The sequence below is a fragment of the Miscanthus floridulus genome, chromosome 10 (genome assembly GCF_019320115.1).
Source record: "Miscanthus floridulus cultivar M001 chromosome 10, ASM1932011v1, whole genome shotgun sequence".
NCBI lineage: Eukaryota > Viridiplantae > Streptophyta > Magnoliopsida > Poales > Poaceae > Miscanthus > Miscanthus floridulus.
This window is the reverse complement of record NC_089589.1, coordinates 16,972,502-16,989,301: the sequence shown is the minus strand read 5'-3', so window position 1 is coordinate 16,989,301 and position 16,800 is coordinate 16,972,502. Positions and strand designations below refer to the sequence as shown.

The 16,800-nt window shown below is 44.1% G+C and overlaps 1 pseudogene; it reads right to left on the bottom strand.

Annotated features, from left to right (window-relative positions):
- Positions 1-1,382: 1,382 nt before the first annotated feature.
- LOC136486302 (disease resistance protein RGA5-like) lies at positions 1,383-11,224 on the bottom strand (annotated as a pseudogene).
- Between the last annotated feature and the right edge of the window lie 5,576 nt (positions 11,225-16,800).

Below are 16,800 nucleotides of genomic sequence, written 5' to 3'. Positions count from 1 at the left end.
GGACGCCGTTCATGTCGACGGGGCCGCGCGCGATGCTATCGCGGTAGTAGTCACTGGGCAGTGGGAACCAAACCAACGCGCCTTCGAGCTGGCCAGGGGCCATCTGCACGGTTTTTATTAATTGTACCTAGGCGTGCGGCGTGCCGACCATGCCTCGGGTGGCCACCGCGATGTGCCCGGGGACCGTCACGCCCGCCACCATCTGTTAGCAGCAGAGGAAGAGGAACAGAGGAATCGGAATATAAGGAAGGAGCAAGAACAAGGTTGGGGCGAGACGAAGACGAGTTCTTAGTATTGAGGGGATAGTAGTTTGTTACAATAAGCATAACTGAGTCCTCCAGGGAGAGCGCTACTTAGCAGGAAATCAGGCGTGCCTCCAGTCTGGGCCGTAGTAGCGTGCATTCTTGGTCCTGGGACGTGCAGGCCGGGCCTGGTCTCCATCAGCCTCTCGTGAGTCATCAGGAGCCTTAATCTTCCTTGTCAGAGCTTTGTCATCAAGGGATGTTGCTGACACCATCCTACGCCCCGGAACCTCCAGCTATCAGCGGCGGAACTAGCGATCTGGCACTGGCCGAGCTTCGACCACGCGCGCCGCACCGATGGTTTCCACGCTTGGGCAAGAGCAAGACCTACCCACACCCACTAGGCTCCGGAGCTCTTGCTCTGCATCTGATCTGGAGTAGACCCAGGGCGGCAAGAATGGCACCTACGGTGATGGGTGAACACCAACTTCACTGGCATGCCCCTTGGGGGTCTCGCGCTGATCTCTACATGTACGGTACCGGTACGGCTTCCAGGCTCAAGATCAACGGCGACATATATACACCGATACATGTCGTAGAGCAAGATAGAGCAACAAAACCGAGCGCGGCGGCAGATGGCGCCTTCCTCGGGACCTGCTCAGTGCTCACCCGTGCCCGCGAGAGGGCCGGGAGACGCTCAGGTATTCCGGCGGCGAGAAGCCAGCGACCATGGAAAGAACGAATAATCCGGCGAGCGGCCGTCTGCCTCCTCATTGCTACGTTGGAGTGGGACACATCGCTATTTTTGTGCCGCCGCGACAGCACCGCGCGCGCTCGCCGCTCGCCGGATAGGGAGCCTGCTTCCTATCGTTAGAGACCGAAGGGACGCTAGGGATGCCATATGGACAGGAACATTTTGGATATTCTTTCCGCGATAAGAATTGCCATGCATATGAAAAGGAACATTTTTTATTAAGATAAAAAAGGTACACATATGAAAAGGAACATTATAGATAAATCTTACTCTATGCACTCCAGCTGATCAATAGTAGTATAGTAGAGTAAAAAATTACCAGTTTTTTGAGGAAGGCATGGTTTTTTTTTTTGGGAAAAAGAACGGCAGGAGTTCTGCCAATCTATGTAAGGAAGCCATGGTGTATATATAAAGAATGGTGATGTCGAACATTTGCAGAATTAACGGTTAAAGATAGATCCCTGTATCACAAATTCACAGGCAATTTGACCCCTTTTATTTACCTACCAAGAGTTACTGTACAAAACCTACCGAAAGACCTCAAGAAGAAAAACCATCCGATGCGCTCGGCATCGGAAGACTACACATGCTTTCCGGCACCAGGCCCACAATCAAGAAGACCTAAGAAACATAGACGGAACTGATCAACTAAGATTACAACGATGAAAAACTATATATTATAACTAAATAATCTCGAAAGATGAGAACATTGAAGCTTGATCATTCTTCTAATAGGGATTAAAGAAGAAACTTACCGGGGAACACATCCCACTATCAGCATTACATGTGGAGGGAAGGAGTGATGAAGATTCAAATAGGAGGAAGGTAGATCTAGCGGTCAGGTGGGGCTCAAGCCCCTCGTAGGCCACCTTTTCTCCGTCCAAATTTGCAGCCATGGAAGCTTTAGGTGGAGGGGCTACAGGTAGAATATGAGAGGAAGGAACCTCTGCTACCATTTTTCCTTGGATCCGTGGCCTCTTAAGAGCATCTTCAATAGTATCTAAAAAATTACTCCCTAAAAACAGGTTTTCTAACATTTGCAAAATATATTGAGACGTAAAAAAGCTACAACTCCAACGGTTTCCAAAATCTCGCGCCTAAAAATATAAGGTAATTTTACATCAGGAATCCTAAACTATTTCTAAATCACATCAACCACTTTTATACTTTATTTCTCTCTTATACATTTACATCAGGAACCTTGTTCTACTTTTTTTTTCTTCCCCACATCCTTCCAGCTTCAGATAGGCACGTGGATGCGCGCGTAACTTTAAGCACATGGGGGTGGTTTTTTCCAAGTGCCAAAAAAATTAGGAGGTGGGTTTGGTAGTTGTTGGAGATGAATTTTCTCCAATCTAAGTATGGAAAGTGCCAAACATTGGGAACTACCCGGGGAAGAGTTAGGAACAGGAACAAGGAGAAGCGAGAACCACTTAAAAGGCCAAAATTTATGGATTGGGAGATTGTTTTAGTACTCTTGGAGACGCTCTAACAAATGGGTGCTCCAAAAGTTGTGATGCGGAAGGCCGGGTCTCTGGATCAACTCTTACACAACGGCGAATGAAATCTTGCGCTTCTTTTGACAGGTACTTTGGAATAGGAGGTTGCTCTCGTCTTCCAATCATGTATAAAGCTTTTGTCTACAAGAAACAAAGCAAAATTAGTGGAGAAATGGAGACCAACACTGCGCAAACTAGCTACGGCTTAAAAAATTATTAAGTGAGAAACACGATGTATATGTATATGATCTCACGCACTAGTAAAGGTTCTATTCTCACACAAAGTGCTAAAAAATCAAGGAAAGGCCATCGTTGAAGCAGCATCAATAAATCTTTGTAGCCACAAGGATACAATTGTTTCTGGCAAAACTCCAACCAGTTTTATGTTAAAAAAGGATACAATTGTTGTAATCCGAATTAAAAATTACAGGAGATGCAATATACTAGATTGCAAGGAAAATAAGCAATGACTTTAACGGCTTTAATGGCTTAAAAGCATTATTAAGAGAGAAGCACAATGCATATGTATATGATCTCACACACTAGTAAAGGTTCTATTCTCACACAAAGTACTAAAAAATCAAGGAAAGGCCAAATCTTTGTAGCCACAAGGATACAATTGTTTCTGGCAAAATCCTGCCAGTTTTATGTTAGAAAAAGGATACAATTGTTGTAATTCCAATTAAAATTTACAGGAGATGCAATATACTAGATTGCAAGGAAAATAAGCAATGACTTTCACAGTTGACTTTATTTGACAGATAAAGGGAAGTTTGCCTTTAATAAAACAGAAAAGGGAGGAACCTTTTGAACATTCTAGTGTTTTTTGATTGCGAAGTCCAATAAAGAATATGTTTTTATTCGTCATAATTTTTACAATCTTCTCGTCCAAATGTTTATCATACTAAATATCAAATAAGGTCAACACACAATATTTAAACTTGCCAGTATTTGAAAAGGGATGGGTAAACCAATATTACATTACTATAAACAGTAAAATCAAAAGATGACATACCCACTCAACATTAGGAAATGGTATTTGCCTGGTTAGCATTTCCAACACGGTGCAGCCAAGGCTCCATATATCAGCTGGAAGCCCATGCGTCTTTTTAGGATTAACAACCTGAAAATGAGAAGGTGAGTTAGTTCCAGTCGACAGATACTACACAACTACCATCTTGTGAAAAAAGTTACCATCAAAATGGGTGATTTCCACTACAAAGAATGGCAGTCACACAAAAGTGATAAGAAATGTTAACAGGCAATTGCAATTTTGCCAATAATTGTTATCTTTTTGCAACCATTCGAATGTCAAATTGTAAGCTTTAATTACCTCAGGTGCCATCCAGTAAACACTTCCTATGCCTTTTTTTACCACATTAAAATTTGACATCTGAAACTTGAACAAGAAAACTCCCCATAAGACAGTTGACATTAAGAACAGGAAAATAACTGAGCAGAAAGACGAAGGCTGACCTCATCTGCCAATCCAAAATCCGCAAGCTTTACAGATCCATTTGCATGGACTAATATATTGGAGCATTTTATATCTCTGCATACAAGCAATTGTTTCAGCTTAACAAAATTACTGCACCAAATGAAAGGATCCTACAGATACAGCGCCTGTTTGGATCCACCCAACTAAAATTTAGCTAGCTAAAATTTTAAAGCAAAACTTTAGCCAGTTAAAAGTTCTCCAGCTAAACTTTAGCTAGGGTGTTTGGATCCTCCAGCTAATAGACTCATCTAAATTTTAGCTAGACTTAGCTGGCCGTTTGGATACAACAACAACAACAACAAAGCCTTTAAGTCTCAAACAAGTTGGGGTAGGCTAGAGTTGAAACCCAGCAGAAGCAATCAAGGTTAAGGCACGTGAATAGCTGTCTTCCAAGCACTCCTATCTAAGGCTAAGTCTTTGGGTATATTCCATCCTTTCAAGTCTCCTTTTATTGCCTCTACCCAAGTCAACTTCGGTCTTCCTCTGCCTCTCTTCACGTTACTATCCTGGCTTAGGATTCCACTACGCACCGGTGTCTCTGGAGGTCTCCGTTGGACATGTCCAAACCATCTCAACCGGTGTTGGACAAGCTTTTCTTCAATTGGTGCTACCCTTAATTTATCATGTATATCATCGTTCCGAACTCGATCCCTTCTTGTATGACCGCAAATCCAACGCAAAATTTAGCCAGCTAAAGTTTAGCTGGTGGATCCCAACAGACCCATATCCATGTCCCCCACAAAAGTAATGAGCACCATTAAGAAAGGTAATGCACTATAACATTTATACATTTCAAAGTTAGGTTGTATGTTTAGACAAGTTTTAGAATAATCCAGAAAAGTGGTCTGTTCTAATAATGAATTCAACTTTTTTCTTGATCTGGATTTCCCAAAATGCTGACACTTAGGTAAGCAGTGCTCAGGTTGTCACTCCAACAGCATAGTGCCCCCCCCCCCCCCCCCCCCCCCCCACACACACACACACACACACACACAAAAAAAAATTCATAGCACTACAAACATTGAAATGAAAATTCATCACCCCAATAAATTTCATATAATGGCAGGTTAGTACCTATGGACAACATTTCGCTCATGGAGGTAAACCAATCCATTAAGAATCTCCCATGTGTATGTAGAGACATCCACTTCTCGTAGTTTGTACTTTTGATAGAGGGATGAAAGAGATCCTCGTGTTACAAGCTCAATAAAAATATAGAGTGCCGATTCTCCCTTCATTGAAATGTAAATGGAACAAATGAGTTGATCAATATTGCTAAGACATGCAAACAACTGGGCAAATGGCATAATGATCAACAACAACAAAGCCTTTAAGTCCCAAACAAGTTGGGGTAGGCTAGAGTTGAAACCCAACAGAAGCAATCAAGGTTCAGGCACGTGAATAGCTATCTTCCAAGCACTCCTATCTAAGGCTAAGTCTTTGGGTATATTCCATCCTTTCAAGTCTCCTTTTATTGCCTCTACCCAAGTCAACTTCGGTCTTCCTCTGCCTCTCTTCACGTTACTATCCTGACTTAGGATTCCACTACGCACCGGTGCATCTGGAGGTCTCCGTTGCATATGTCCAAACCATCTCAATCGGTGTTGGACAAGCTTTTCTTCAATTGGCGCTACCCCTAATCTCTCACGTATATCATCGTTCCGAACTCGATCCCGTCTTGTATGACCGCAAATCCAACGCAACGTACGTATGAAACCCGAAATGGCATAATGATCACTTAAATTAAATCATCTCTTAACTAAATGCATAAACATAAAATTATTAGAAAGAACAGCAGAGCACCTTCTCAGTTCCATAATACTGCACTATATTTTCATGTTCAAGCTGGCTAAGGAGTGCAATTTTCTGAAAATTCAAAACTCAAAGTTAGAAATGGACTGGACACAAGTAATGACAAATGAAGCACCACCGGCAACAGATGATATTATCATCTATAACCTTCTCAAGTGTCAAAATAAATTGTTGTGCGTTGCTTCCTTGGTCAAGCAAAGATACTTCCTTCACAGCAAAAAAGGCACCCTCACTGCAGACATTGGCATATATCAAATTATTACCAATGGGACCAAAAAAATAAGTGGTGTTTGAATAACTTCTATAATCAGGGTATTCAGGTGAAATACATTCTCTATGGCTACTCCTAAGAATCTTTCAAAGCTGAATAAAAAAATCCAATTCCTAAAGTACTTTTCATGAAAGAACTTGTTGAATGATTACTACATTACTAATACATGAACGAGTTCTTTCATCAGGACAATTTACCATGAAGTTGCCTGTAGCACTAGCAGGTTACTGATGACAAACAGTTGGGAATCGACCAATAAAGGGCTGTTGTGATAGTCCTGGTCTGGTTGTTACTGACCATGCTGTATGCTATAATTTCCCTTAAATCAACATACATCCAAATTAAGCCTATCTTAAGTTCGCCTAGATTAGTGAAACGGTGAACAAGATCAGGCACTCGATACATTCTGTTTTACCAGGTTACAATGCACTTGGGCTTCATGGCAAGAGTGTGATATGCTTGTTATATGACATCAAAATAAGTGAAATCAGAACTTATCCCTTAGTCCTAGAAAATTATATAATATGAGAAACCAGAGATATTGCAAGTATTGACTTGAGAAAGTCTATTTCATCCTGTAACAGTAATGGCTCCAGTGTTCTCTCACCTCATTGCCCAGTTATAGTGTAAATTTGATGGTCTATATACACTGGACTTTGCATAGACAATATTCATATGTACGTTGCACTAGCACCAGCAGGATGTGATTTGGTATAGAGTTGCAACAGGAACGCATAGTATAATATTCAAAAGCATTGGAACTTACTCACTGATCCCCTCGTACACCATCCCAAATGAGCCACTTCCCAGAAGAGCACCGCGCATCCATGACTTAATCTTCCGATCGAGCTTCATATCCAGTGAGATGGTCGTACTGGTCCTACTGGATGCGTCATCATCACTCGTCATCGACAAGGAAGATGTTCCAGTGAACCTCTCGAAGGTCTCTATTCTCAACTCTTTCAGCTCCCCCTGCGACGCTACCACCCCATCCTCAACCTCATTATCTTCATCTGTGTCCGAAACGTGACGAGTGTCCCCACGTTCATGAGCCCCTCCCAGCCACGTAGCTGGGGAGATGACGAAATCCTCAGGCCCCGAGAGCTCCACGCTGTGGCAGAGCTTGTCGACCTTCAACCCCATGCTCTCGCTAATATGGACACCCTTGCTGGGGGTAAGGTCGAGAAAGCACGAGGACCAGAGCTCTGGCGACGGCTGCTGCTCCGCCTCCGACGAGGGTGACCATGATGCGCCCTCTGACGCTGACATTCCCGGCACCCACCTCATACGCTCGTACTCATGCTCGATAGGCTTTGCTGCTTTGCGGCGATCCAACCGTTGATTATATCGAATGGGAAGTATATTGCTAGTACTCCTACTTTCTGCTTGAAAGTCTGTTTCTGGAAAATGGTCCATGGGTGAAGAATTACTGAATACGAATCCATACCTGCTATCAACTTGTTTGTTCATATCTTCTGCACAGTCTTTCTCTGCAATCTCATGTTCATCCTGCTGCCTCCGATGCAACTTAACTAAAGGAGGATAATATTTTTCCTCTATGAAATCTACCAATTGTAGGTTAAATCTAAGACACCTTGGATGCTTTCTAATGGTGTCCTCTAATGACATCTTGACAACCCTCCTGTCGGATTCATCACCACCTGGGAGGACACCAATTCGTCCAGAGACCTCCTGAAGGTTTACCAGGTGCTCAATGCCATCAAGCACTCGGCTATGGTTCTCACCTCGATGGGCATAGAAACAAAGCTTCAGCCTTCGAAGACTGGGCATGGCTCCTGCCTGAAAAGCCAAGGACGTCACACCACATGTGAATTTGAAGTACTTGAGAGCTGGGAATGCCATGGTGCTGAAGATGACGGTTCCAGTCAGAGCTGTCCACACATACAGTGAGAAAACTATGAGGGAAGGTAATCCAGCAATGTTGTTAATATCATTTCCCTGCAGTTCTTTCACCACAACTTTCAAAATGCGGAGTTTGTGCAGTTCACCAAACCGAGTGGGCAGTCTGGAAAAGAAGCAAATTGGTGGTAAGAACTCAAGTCTCTGAAGAAAGATGGAAGGAGAGAAGATACCGCTCGAGATATCAAACAAAATGGCTGTTCTTAAGGCATCAGGAGTCAGGGTGAGAGATTTGAGATGGCCAAGTTTCCCAAGAGAAAAAGCTAGAGGTATCAGCTTTCTCTTAAGGTGGTCACTGCACAGAACTGCAGAACAGGTTAGGTGAAGATGCCGAAGGTTTGTCAGCTGTCCTAAGCTCCGTATATTGTCTTCAGAGTTACATTCGAGGTCAAAATACAATAGTGTACTTAGAGATTTGATGTGGCCAATCCCATCTGGTAACTTTGTTGCAGCTCGGAGACCAAGATGCAACAAACTCGGAAGATGGACAATATCCAATGGAACTGCAGATAGTCTTGCATCTATCTCTAGTGTTTCCAAATAATGTAGCCCTTGCATCTCGGCTGGTAGTTCAACCATGATATCACCTGAAATCTTCAGATATCTCAGTTGAAATAATATGCAAATCCTTGAGAGGTTCAAACTCATGTGTCCATCATGACTGCCCCAAAAGTCAAGGACTAGAACTCGGAGATGCTTAAATTCCACAATCGGAGGCATACACTTAATGAATCCAAAGAATCCAAGCGATCGCAATTGTGACATTGTTATTCTTGCTGGTTGCTTTGCATACTTGGCACTACTGAATCGGAAGGACAGTCGATGGGCCTTTGTAGAAAGTCCTGTTATTGGTTGAGAGTAATCTATTGCAGCAATAAATTCCTCTTCCTTGGTATTATGATTAATGAGATCAAATATAATATGGTGCACTGTACATGACAACACCTCATCATTGTAGACAATTTTCATAGGTTGGACCATTCCCCTATTGACAAGCTCCTCAAAATAGCCCTCTGCAGTTTCCTCTCTGTCTTTTCCTCCTGCTGCATTAATAAAACCTTCAGCTATCCATTGCTTCACCAGATGACCCTTCCACATTATGTAACCTTCTGGGTACATACTGAAATACAGCAGGCATGTCTTCAAATGACGAGGAAGACTATTGTAACTAAGGTTTAGTATTTTTTTCTGGATCTCTTCAGCTGTATGACTTCTATTAAGAATGGAGCATAAACAATCATGTACATGTTACCATAGTTCTGAGTAGTCTATGCTTGCTAAAAGACCAGCTGCATGGATGAGGGACAGTGGAAGACCGAAACATTTTCTTATTATACCATATGAAACTTCTTTCAGTTCATCAGGGCATTGTTGTTCAGAGCCAAAAACTCGATTGAAGAATAAGTATCCAGCGTCTTGAATGCCAAGAGGTTTCATCTTCAAAATATTATCTGCCATATAACCGCAACACTTAAGAGCTACATTCATGTTTTCTGTAGTTGCTACAATTCTACTGCAATTATTGCCCTCTGGAAAAGCACCTCTTACAATGTCCCATGCTGTTTCTTCCCATAAATCATCAATTACAATTAAGTACCTGTAAAAAAATTAATATTACAAGTATGCTATATCAGGTAAACGTCTATAACAACCAGATGAAGATAATAAAGTATCTAGATTAAGTATGGTGTTCAAATTTGAATAAATGAGAGAGAGCAAAACAAGTTTGCTATGTCACTCACATTCATCCATGAATCTATAACACTTATATCTTAGAACTAATAACCCGTGCAGAGGCACAAGTTGGACCAGTAGGAAAAATCAAGCTCTACACCTTAGATTACACATAGGGTGTGGGTATGTGTTCCCAAAAAGGATTTCCTGCATCTTAGACCATATGTAGTAGAAACTAGTAATCGCAGTAAAATTTCACATAATAGTTGGTGCAGTTGTACATAAGGTAGTTAGTGACACCATTCTAAATTGGATCAACATGCTTCTGGTAGAGTCAAACCACAAGTATTTTGGATAGTAAGATCTGAGATACAAGAGGCTTTCTCTATGCATAACTGTTTAACCTATTTAATACTAATGAGTCCACTAAGCCATTGTAATGCACCTAGGAAAGCTAAAAATAAAGTGGCAGACAAAATACCGCTTATCTCGGAGTTGTTCCTGAATACTGTCAATGAGGCTCTGCACTGTACTAGCAACAGAGGGTAGTTGGTGGTGCGGCTGAACTTGGGAGAGAATGCTCCCAAGAAGCCTTCTCATGTCAATCTTTCGCGAAGCATGTACAAATGCTCGCAACTCAAATTGGCCTCTAAGTTCACGGAAAATTTCTATCGCAAGAGTGGTCTTGCCAACACCTGCAGGTCCGACAATGGATACCACTTTCAGCTGCTGCTCTGCTTCCCCGGTAAGCATTTCAATCAGTTTGGTCCTTGAGTCCTCGATTCCCACAAGATTGGCCGCATCTCCATACAATGCCGGAGCCCGGCGGTGCTGAGTGATCAGATTCATATGCTTCGGGCTGGAACAACAAGCGTCAAGCTGGTACCTTTCGAGCCGCTCGCTAGCCTGCCACAGTAGATCCCTCAATTGGGCAATCTTGGCGACCCTTGTGCTGCGCCTCGGCGGCGCGGGAAGCAGAGCAATCTTCACGCGACCAACCCTATGGCTGCTGGCGGATGTTGTCTTGGCACCGGCGTCTGTGCGGATCAGCATCAAGTCGTCGACAAAGTCTTCTATATGGTAAGACAGTTCTCGCGCCTCCTCGATCCAGCACTTGGCCCTGAGGCTGGGAGTTTCCAGCATCGATAGATCCACGAGGGCGGAGCATACTTCCTCTAGATCTTGCTTGAGGAGTCCGATTCCGTCCTTCACCGTCTTCCGCAGCCGAGATTCGGAAGCTAGCAGCAGATCGAGCTTCCTGAGAACAGGGCCCATGGCCCCCATGGTGGAACTTACTGCAGCCTCCATTTCCCCCAAGTAAGAAATTTAGGGAAGAAGCAGGAATTTTATTGTGCCATCTCTAGCACTGCAAGGGCCAGGGGCAAATAAACCAAAAACTCTGTTGCAGTCAGAAGAAAAAAAATAAGAAAAAAAAAACAGGGAAACTCGGTGATGGAGGAAGAAGGTGGATGACGACCAACTATTGGTGTAGCAAGACAGAAGCGCTACCAGCCTGCCAATTGCTATCTGCTATAAGATGATGACACACCTAGCTGAATCATCTACTTTTCGTTTTCACGTAGAAAAATATCGTCACATTGAGAACACAACCAATACAACCACAGCCTGCCAACTGCTATCTTCTATAAGATGGTGACACACCAAGCTGGGTCATTTACCTTTCGTTTTCACATAGAAAAATATCGTCACATTGAGAGCACGACCAATACAACCACAGTCTGCCAACTGCTATCTGCTATAAGATGGTGACACACCAAGCTGGGCCATCTACCTTTCGTTTTCACATAGAAAAATATCATCACATTAAGAGCACGACGAATACAACCACACAGTGGTAGTAGTTTCATGAAAAAGTTATAGTCGAGGTTGAAGGTTTTGTCCATGTGCCATTACAAAAGATGGCCTTTGTCTACATGACACTAAAAAGTTCGAGCGCATCCAGATACTACTGCTGAAACTTTTTTTATCACACGAGCCATTCCATCCATTTTCATCTCTAACGATGTTAAACTGCTGTATGAAAAGTCCAAACTGACCTTAGGTCTGAGCACCACGCAAAAGTTTGTCGTTCCTCTTGTGCCACTGGCTTACACAGCGCGAATCGTGGACGCCGGCTACTAACGCGCATGCCCCCTGATTGTTTTCTCATTGTTCCACCAATGTCCAGTGTTGAAAGTTTGAAGTAGCAGCACCAAATTTAGACTGGTTCAAGATTCAACAAAAAGAAAATGCACGGAGATAGTAGTATGCCCACGCACGCTTCTTCCGCTCTGACAAGCTTAGCAAACCAATCTCTAGAATCTGGAGATGGCGGACATGGAACGACTGAAGCAAGGAAGAAGATAGCAGCAAATCGAAGCAACGAAAACGAACCTAGGGAGATGGCAGCGCGACGGCTGCCAGCGCCACTTGGTGTAGGACGCGTCGGGGCGGCCGTTCTCGGCGCAGCGGAAGCCGACGTCGAGGAACGGGCAGTCCCTGGAGTCGTAGAGCGGGTATCCGCCGCTGCCACCCTGGCCGCACCTGTCGAGGGCCCACGCGGCGTCCGCGGCATTGGAGCCGGTGGCCTCGGCAGCTGCTACGACGGCGTCCATCCCTGCGCTGGCTTCACCTCGTCCCTCTCTAGCGCAGCGCCGTCGTCGGCCATCTCATCTCTCCGCCATCGACCCCACTCATCCCCTACGCCAGTTTTGCTCGCGGCGTCCTCCTCGGGCGAGCGCGGGCCCAGCACCGCCCGACGCGCGCCCAGCCACCGCCACTCGGGCGAGCGCACGACGAGCACGGAGAGGGGCGGCGTGGACGTGCAGATGGATCGGGAGAGGGAGAGGGGATATTCTGGACATCTTTACCGCACGGGCCCACGTGTCAGGGCAGCTAAACGGTAAAAACCGGATGGGAGGTGGACGGAATGGCGTGGACGATAGAAAAGTTTCAATTAGTGGCAACTAGGTGCCCTCAAAAATTTTAGTGGCATATAAACAACGATAATCTTTTATAATGGCACACGGTAAAACCCTCTAGAATTTTAAGGCAACTAAGCACGCATTGACCCATTCCGGTGTTGGATTTTATTAGGCTTGACCTAATTTTATTCAATTAAAATCAAATAAATCCTAAGGCTCTAATTAAATGCTAGATGGTAGTGTTTGGTTCAGCTCTATAAGTGGTAAGATAAATGGGATTAGATTACAGGGCTAATGCTTACACAGTAATGGAAAGTGGAGATTGTTTGTTTACTCATCGTAGTGGTTTCAATTGCCATCCATGTGTTTGGTTTGGAACAAGATAATAGAAGAATCGGAACCTAAACTTGCCACGCTTGGAGCGGCTTTGCCCGCCGTGAAGGTGTGTGTGGCTCATGACGGAATCCCTCGCAGCAGAAACACGAAACCTAGGAGGATCAGAATAGGAAGCCGAGACAGAGCACTTGGGCTAGAAACTGGTGCATAATTGTGCATAATTCTTGCTAAGACCCAGATATGAATGTTGTAAGAGTATTGGATCAGGTATAACAAGATTTGGGCCTGAAGAGACAAGATCGGTAAAACGGGCCCATGATGCACCTAGAGGTTCATTCTCTTTTTGCTTGAAGGTTATGACCTTCATTCGACGATGAACAACTCGAGAGATAGGAAAGAAAGATAGACAGAATTTGGTTTACAAATCTTCCCACTCTCCTTGTACACTCCCTACATTACGCGCATATCAATGTTTAGCTAATCCCGTCAAAGAGAACGGAAATAGCTTTCATTTTAGGGTTTCTTGTGACATGCCATCAATATGAAGGCATGAACACATCGCTTGAATTCCCATAAATGGGTGTAGGGGTTTTCATCTTCTTCCCAAGCAAATGATTGCTCCCGAACTATGGCTATGAAATAAGGATGAAGCTCATAGCCAAGTGTATGAATGGGTTTGATGATTGTGGTGGCTCCATACTAGCGACCCTTGGAGCGACAAATTGATAGAGGAGTTGAGTCCAAGGTATAAAGGATAAACAAAAAAGATAAATGGATGACTCAATTCTATGTTAAGAACAATTACCATTCCTAGCAATGGCACCAGGAAGCTTGTTGACACTAAGGTGGCACACAGAATAAACCGCAAGAACACAACTGTCAATGTAGCTTTCACCCAAGAGTATTCCAAGCTATCGATCTCCACTAGGAACGTGAAGCGAGCTTAACAAAGAACTAAGTTCATCCTAGGATGAGACAAGGGTATATGATAGATTGGGTAAAGAGGATTTCTATGGTTATGAAACTAGAAAGGTAAGATAGATACAAAGGTTGTTCACTTCAGGTCACTAGGCCACTTAGCAATAGAAAGGGGATGAGAAGGGTGCTAAACCACCTAGCAGAGAAGACCTACGTTTCAAGAGCTTACCCGAATGGGTGGAATGCAAAGATTAGATATGGCCATCACCACCTGCTGACTACCACAAACAAACCATGGGTTAAGCTATAGACACAGGTAAACGTATAACCTAGACATCATGTCTACACTATATCATACTACTCTAGTCCGAATCCCGATGAAATTGATTAGAGTACTAGGTTAAGGGCGGTGAACCGATGAACAACAGAAGTAAATACTTTACCAGAAATAAGGATCAAATACCATAACGAATCCCGGATGCTTACTTATAGACAAGCCCGCATTCACCGAGGTATAGATTAGAGAAGACACCAGATAGGCCTGACCCTTCTCCACACTCTCCTCGCTCTCTCCTTATTGTCTATGCTACTACTAGAGTATGGCTTCGCCTAAGTGTATAATGAGTAGCTTCTCCTTGGTGTCTTGAGAGTGAGGGGGTACTACCCCTTTTTATAGTAGTGGAGTGGCTAAGTGGACCCTTCAATCCATATGAGAGCATCCCCCACACCATTTGATCAAACCGACTTAATCCCTATGACCAGGATGAATCACAAGTGTGCTAGTTTACATGTGGAGAACACTGAGATGGTTTGGTCTCCGGGGGGCATTGGGCGACTAAAAGCCCTAGTTTGGTTTTGGCTAATTAATGAAATCTAGTGTACTAACCTTTGGCTCTAAGTGTGATTAAGAGATAGGTTAGTACACCCCAAGTGATGGAGCTACATGATGGCACTCATGGTGATGGAGGTGCCCAAAAGATGGATCAAGTACTCCAACTTGGAAAAGAAGAAAGAGAAAAATAAAACTAGGCTCAAGGCAAAGTTATATGGATAGGGCCATTTTTGTTTCGCCAATCAAGACACCATAGAGGGTGTGATTGGGTTGAGGATAGTGTCGATACGGGACCCACAGGATACCCCACAAAGGAGAGAGAAGATCTAGTCTAACTAGGATTCTTCCCTTGTAATCCTAGTAGTAGTACTATTCAGTAATCCTACTAGTAACTCTCATTATAAACCGACTAGGACTCTGGCCTCCTGACTATATAAAGGAGGGCAGGGCTCCTGGACAAAGAGAACAACAATTGTATAACACAACACTTGACAATCAATCCAACGCAAAGGCTAACGCCGACTGGACGTAGGGTTATTACTCGATCCGCGATTGAGGGCCTAAACCAGGATAAATCGACTGTCTCTTGCGTTAACCATCGAGTTCAGCATATGCCGGAGCCTGAACATACTGCCCCGGGTACTCCCGTGGCAGGCTATCGGTGGTAAAATATCGACAGCTAGCGCGCCAGGTAGGGACTTTCGGCGACTTTGCATCCGAGAGCTCGATGGACCTCGATAACATGATCTTCCTGACGGGATCAACTTTCATCTTTGGCTCATGGATCTGAGAGGCGGACAACTACGGCAGGCTTCAAAGCCATCTCCTCAAAGATCCGGATCATCATGAAGAATTTCCTATTTCGACAACTACGACAGATCAGCTCACCAGAAGATTCGCGCAGCTCATAATATCCGATTCAAATAAGATTTCACGGCTACGCGCATCCGACTCGAATTCAAGCTCCATGTCTAAGGTGAAGTCTTATTCGAGTGCTTTCAAGAAACCGAGTTCTTTTTTGGCAGGATTCCAGAGCACAACCCAAAACAACTCGGATTACCCTCATAGTTCTTTCAAAAAGATGAGTTCTTTTCCATTTGGGCTCGACAACACGGCAAAATCCTATCAGGGACAGATCGAAAGGTCTTTCAATCCAATGCTTGGGATACCACTGATAGGAGCCCAGGAGGGTCTCGTGCTAACGATAACATCGCAAGACTGTATCATCCATTGGCCAGGTTCTGTTCCTGAAGATAGCAGAACCCAACTAGTCGGCACAACAACAATGGCTATTCTACCTTACCAAGAAGGAGACTCGATCTGCGACATCGAGGCGTCTACTAAAGTCATCAGCAACTCTATGAAAACTAACACCAATAACAGAATGGCTCATACACGGGAAGTACTCATGGTTCGACGTCCTCGGTCACCATTAAATCCCCTAGAAGCACCCGATGTCAGATCATCAGATGAATCAGAATCCAACATATCACCCTTTGCCCAGGGCTATGATGGAGAAACCGAGAGTCAAAAACAGGCTAGAGAAAGGAAAAACAAGTTGAAGCAAGGGCGCCAACACCACGCTAGGCAGCGTAGGAAAGCCTGGATCAGATACGAGTCAGATTTGGCTGAATACGACAAAAGAAAATCACAATAAGAAGTTGAAGAAAGACGCACGGTGAATACACCTTACGATAAGATTCGAGAAGCATTAGAAGAACTTAGGGCAACTTCACATCACGGAGAGAAGTATGAACAGCTCCAGGACTTGCTTCGGTCAATGATCCCAAGAATGCATGAAGAGAGAGCCCGATCGAGATTACCCGCCAGATCAACAACCCACAGGCAAGAAGATCAAAATCAAAGGAAGTCCGCTTTCGAAAGACTTGGGCCAGGTGGAAGCTATAACGGAGAAAGCAGGAAGGAACATAATCAAGGCCACCAATTTGAACAACCAAGAAAGACCAGGAGTAGGGTGCCTATTCAGACAGCCTCGCAGAGTTATTCCCATCAAAACAACAGTTGGCTAGAAGGAGGTGCCGAATCCGAATTCAAAGAAACCGGAACACACGACAGATTCCCCTGTTTCACGAACAGGCTTGCATCGGTGCGATTACCTC